The sequence below is a fragment of the Bos taurus genome, chromosome 10 (genome assembly GCF_002263795.3).
Source record: "Bos taurus isolate L1 Dominette 01449 registration number 42190680 breed Hereford chromosome 10, ARS-UCD2.0, whole genome shotgun sequence".
NCBI classification, from domain to species: Eukaryota; Metazoa; Chordata; class Mammalia; order Artiodactyla; family Bovidae; genus Bos; species Bos taurus.
This window is the reverse complement of record NC_037337.1, coordinates 40,871,976-40,877,975: the sequence shown is the minus strand read 5'-3', so window position 1 is coordinate 40,877,975 and position 6,000 is coordinate 40,871,976.

Below are 6,000 nucleotides of genomic sequence, written 5' to 3'. Positions count from 1 at the left end.
TTTCCTTCTCTTTAAAATTTTGGAAGAATATTAATTTTTTCATGTAATTCTAATATATACTTTTGACCAGATTATATACAACATATTTGTGATTAAAGGTTTAATTAGATAAAAGTTTTTATAAAAATCAATCACTACTTGGGTTATGACCTTAATAACTTGGCCCATAGCAGGAATCTAAAAGGTCAGCTTTATAATTATTGTGACAAATCAATCAGTATTTTATTTATACGCAATTTTAACACACTGACTTACACAAATCCTCTCTGTCTTTCATCTTCAACATGACCTCAAAATTGCAATTAAGACAATTACTCTCTGAACTTTAGGGAGTAAGTATGGAACCAAGTAGGAGTGCCTTTTGAGAAATGAGAAGCCCCTAAAGAAATGCTGATTAGTTCATTTATAACATCTAATCATTTTCATGCTTTCCCTGACAAACTTCTCTCCCAGCTGTTGAGGTAATATAAATCCCACTCCTCTCCTGAGATTTGTTTTAAAGCAAATTGAATATATCCAACTCACTTTTTTCTTTCTCCTACACTAGTTTCGTTTATCACTGAATTTTCAGTATTCCATGTCAGATATTCTATATGTGACAAACCAGTGCCCGTTTTTCTTACAAAGCTATTTAAATTCTCTTATTACTCTGTGGTCTATTTTGCTTCCCCAAAACTCTTCTCATATTTTGAATGGGCTCTTTGACACAAAGAATCCCAAAGGTAATTTTTTTTTCTTTGCTCTTTTCTTTTTACTACAAAAGTATATAAGTTCTAGATGGCAGTGTGGTAACTCTTGAAAATCTCCTCTATATTGGAAGAGTTTATGTCAAATTATTTTGTCAACAAAATCTGGCACCACCCAGGGCTATGTTGGGTGTTTGTAGAGAGATATAGTTCTGAAACGTTCTGGGAAAGCAATCACTTCTGCATTGTCTAGCCTGAGGAATCTGCACTGCACTTGTTTCTCCCGCTCACAGATCTCACCTGCCGACTGTCATTTTTGGAAGGGCCTTGATTGCAAGTGGCCTAAGCTGTGGAATAGCTCCTGCAATTTATAATTTTCTCTTTTTAGTCTATTTTGTCTATCTTTCACTTTTTCTCCTGGGATAAAAACTGTTTTTGCTTTTGTTGACTCGTGGGAACAAGAAATACAGATATTTACATTATATTTTATTAGGAATTTAAATTATCACTTGTTTATATTATCACTGAGATTTTACTTTTTTCCCCTAATCTCATAAAACCAATGTTTTATTTTTATTGATCCTCTTCAGCCAGAGTTATTTCACTTTTAAAATACATTTAGAAATCACAAAGCTTTCCAAATCTCTCTTAGCAGTTTTTCAAGATTTGTGTATAGAAAACACACTCAACAATTGAAACTAGGTCAGATGGAAACTCCTGGAGAAGTAGGAAATATATCTGTCATTTTCATAAGCTTATTACTAGGAACCCATCTGATATCTTATTAGTGTTGAGTTTGGGGTTTTTTATTTCCCTTTCCCTTAGCTAATGACTTATTTACATATTGACTTGCTCCATGAGATTTTTGGGGGGTGAAAAAAAACAGTAAATGGGCACTTAACTGGAGAATAAAACAGTATTCAAAACATGTACTCTTCTTATGAAAGTCCTTCTGTTGAATTAACAACTTTGCAATAATCATTGTGTCATGAAATAATTGCCAAATGACATATGTCTCCTTAATCACATTGTTCACTGATGACCAGACCATAGAGCCCTTGGACTTGCAGATGCAGGTTTTGACTTATTGTGGCTTATAATGTATGAACATCGGTGATAGGATGTTTCAAACCACAAAATTCAACTCTGATTTTACATGCTTGGATAGTACTGGTCTGCATGGGAAAATTAAGTCCATTTTTCTGGAATTTGTTTTGGATTTTTAAGTGAGATTTTATATGCAATAATAGATACATGTTAAGCCTTATTTTAAAAATTCTGTATACTTAAAGATAACTCTGCTAATGATGTAGCTAAGATTATTATAGTGCTGATCCTAAACTACATCCCTCATGTGATTTACTGAAATGCATCTCCATCCAGAAAATACCCGCTCCAGTACTGGTGTGCTACAATGACTAAGGTTTTCATAAATAAAATCACTATTTTGAGTTAAGATATTATCTCCATAAAAATCAATAAATTTTAGAATAAATTAAAACATTATCTATCTCTAATAATTTGGTACCAAATGTAATAATTGGTAATAAATAAGTGTTATAGGTTTTTAATAGCAACTATATTGCCAATATCAATGGACTTTATAAATATATATTATTGATATAAAAGATAGTAAAGATTATAAAAATAAAATAGCACCACATATATAATTATTACAGGTAACTAGAAACTGCAAACACGACACATAAAAATTTTTTTTGCATCACAGATATAACAAAGTTGCCTAAACTGCAGTGAAGAAACAGCTTTTTGAGATAACCTGAAAAATCCGATCATGTACTTCTTTTCACCTGTTTATTTTACTTGAATTTTATTTATAGCATCCTGAGAAAATTACTTTCTAGTGTATGAAAAATTAAAATAAGTCTCACAGAGGTAAAGTGACTTTCAGAACTTTAAACAACTAAGTCAATAAAAGAGCTAACATTATAATTTAGTTCTTTTATCTTCTATTATAGTGCATTTTCCATCAGTCTTTTGCAAATTGAAAAAAGTAAAATCAACCCATAGTAAGAATATATTTTAGGTATGTGATAAACAAAGCCTGTATTTCCATCATAATCTCTAAGAAAAGTATCTTTGTAGAATAAGACAAATTCTGGCTTGCTGGCTTCCTGATTCTTGGATTACTTTGTTGAAATGGATCTCAAAATCACAGTTCATTGCCACGGATGAGAGTAACATTTGGACGTATCTGCTGCTCCCTGGATTTGTTTCAAGGCTAAGTTTGGCAATCTCAGGACTACCTGAGACCTGTAATAAATCAAGAATGCCATCATGGTAAACCTTGCTCCCAAACTTAAAGAAGTGGAAGAAATAAGATAAGAAGCCTATGAACTCTTACCCTTACACTATCATTCTACTTATTATTAACTAGTGATCTCCCAGACATAATAGTTCAAAAAATTTATCTTATCTCGAGTGTCACTTGTACACACATATCATGCAGCCCTTAGTGATTGTGTGCCACTATGAAACCTCTCTTTTTATATGTCTTTTAGCTCCTCAGAACATCCTGATACCAGTGATATGAATTTATGCCTATGTCATTCATAGTACAGCAAGGCAAAACCTTTACACAGATTTTGAATTATTTTATGACAGTTTCTGATAACTTGATTTATTGGATTTGATTTAACCCACTTAACATTTGAAAACATTACCAACTTAGAAACATTGCTTTTTTAATGTATATCCAGATAACATCTTTTAAATAATAGCACCTATTTTTTTTCCAAAGATGATTCTTTACATCTGAACTAAATACTGTCCTCTGGTTGTTTCTTACAAGGGCATGGGTTAACAAGTCTGAAAAGACTGCATATGTACGGTACAATTAACAAATAAGTAAATATTAATAGATGATGAATGTTGTAAGCTAGGTTTACCATTATTGGAAAGAGAGTCACATGTAAGCAAGGAGAAGGGGAACTAGAATGAACCATATGGGAATGGATTAGAGTGAGAGAGTTGTATGAATCCATGTTTAGCTTGGTTCTTCCCTGACAGCTCAGCTGGAAAAGAATCTGCCTGCAATACAGGAAACCCTGGTTTGAATTCTGGATCAGGAAGATCCCCTGGAAAAGGGATAGGCTACCCACTCCAGTATTCTTGGGCTTCTCTTGTGGATCAACTGGTAAAGAATCTGCCCACAATGTGGGAGACATGGGTTTGATATCCCTGGGTTGGGAAGATTCCTGGGAAAAGGGGAAGACTACCCACTCCGGTATTCTGGGCTAGAGAATTCCATGGACTGTATAGGCCATGGGATTGCAGAGTTGGATAAGACTGAGCAACTTTCTCTTTCATGTTTAGCTTGATATAGATACAGATATACAGATAGATAAATAATTATATATATTTGTACATATACAAATTAGTGTGCTAATAACACCTGATACAAAGAACTGACTCATTGGGAAAGACCCTGATGCTGGGAAAGATTGAAGGCAGGAGGAAAAGGGGACAACAGATGATGATATAGTAGGATGGTATCACCTACTCAATGGACATGAGTTTGAGTAAGCTCCAGGAGTTGGTGATGGACAGGGAAGCCTGACGTGTTGCAGTCCATGGGGTCACAAAGAGTCTGACATGACTGAGCGACTGAACTGAAGAAGCAACAATGATAGGGAATTAAGTCTACCTAGCTCCCAGATCTTTGTTTATCAAACCATTCTCCAGTAGAAGGTATCAGGTCTCCTGGGAGAAATGGCTTAATCGAGGGATGGCTTAGGGAATATACAAAATGAACCTGGAGCATCTTGTAGTGCCAGAAAGGAAATGATTAAAAAAAATAAAAGAACAGAAGTGTTGGCGAATGCCAAATGGACACAGGAGCCTAACTGAAAGAGCTCCAAATGGCCAAAGCTACCAGAACAAATTGACCAATTGCTCAAAGCTGGAACTACTACCTAAGTCTGTTTTTTTTTTTTTTTTTTTTTTTTTGCAGATTTGAAGAATCCTTGCCCCCAAGTGGGATAAAGCCCACTTGGTCATGGTGTATGATCTTTTTAATGTGTTGTTGGATTCTGATTGCTAGAATTTTGTTTAGGATTTTTGCATCTATGTTCATCAGTGATATTGGCCTGTAGTTTTCTTTTTTTGTGGGATCTTTGTCAGGTTTTGGTATTAGGGTGATGGTGGCCTCACAGAATGAGTTTGGAAGTTTACCTTCCTCTGCAATTTTCTGGAAGAGTTTGAGTAGGATAGGTGTTAGCTCTTCTCTAAATTTTTGGTAGAATTCAGCTGTGAAGCCGTCTGGACCGGGGCTTTTGTTTGCTGGAAGATTTTTGATTACAGTTTCAATTTCCATGCTTGTGATGGGTCTGTTAAGGTTTTCTATTTCTTCCTGGTAGTGTTTTGGAAAGTTGTACTTTTCTAAGAATTTGTCCATTTCTTCCTCGTTGTCCGTTTTATTGGCATATAATTGTTGATAATAGTCTCTTATGATCCTTTGTATTTCTGTGTTGTCTGTTGTGATCTCTCCATTTTCGTTTCTAATTTTATTGATTTGATTTTTCTCCCTTTGTTTCTTGATGAGTCTGGCTAATGGTTTGTCAATTTTATTTATCCTTTCAAAGAACCAGCTTTTGGCTTTGTGGATTTTTGCTATGGTCTCTTTTGTTTCTTTTGCATTTATTTCTGCTCTAATTTTTAAGATTTCTTTCCTTCTACTAACCCTGGGGTTCTTCATTTCTTCCTTTTCTAGTTGCTTTAGGTGTAGAGTTAGGTTATTTATTTGACTTTTTTCTTGTTTCTTGAGGTGTGCCTGTATTGCTATGAACTTTCCCCTTAGGACTGCTTTTACTGTGTCCCACAGGTTTTGGGTTGTTGTGTTTTCATTTTCATTTGTTTCTATGCAAATTTTGATTTCTTTTTTGATTTCTTCTGTGATTTGTTGGTTATTCAGCAGCGTGTTGTTCAGCCTCCATATGTTGGAATTTTTAATAGTTTTTCTCCTGTAATTGAGATCTAATCTTACTGCATTATGGTCAGAAAAGATGCTTGGAATGATTTCTATTTTTTTGAATTTACCAAGGCTAGCTTTATGGCCCAGGATGTGGTCTATCCTGGAGAAGGTTCCATGTGCGCTTGAGAAAAAGGTGAAATTCATTGTTTTGGGATGAAATGTCCTATAGATATCAATTAGGTCTAACTGGTCTATTGTATCATTTAAAGTTTGTGTTTCCTTGTTAATTTTCTGTTTAGTTGATCTATCCATAGGTGTGAGTGGGGTATTAAAGTCTCCCACTATTATTGTGTTATTGTTAATTTCTCCTTTCATACTTGT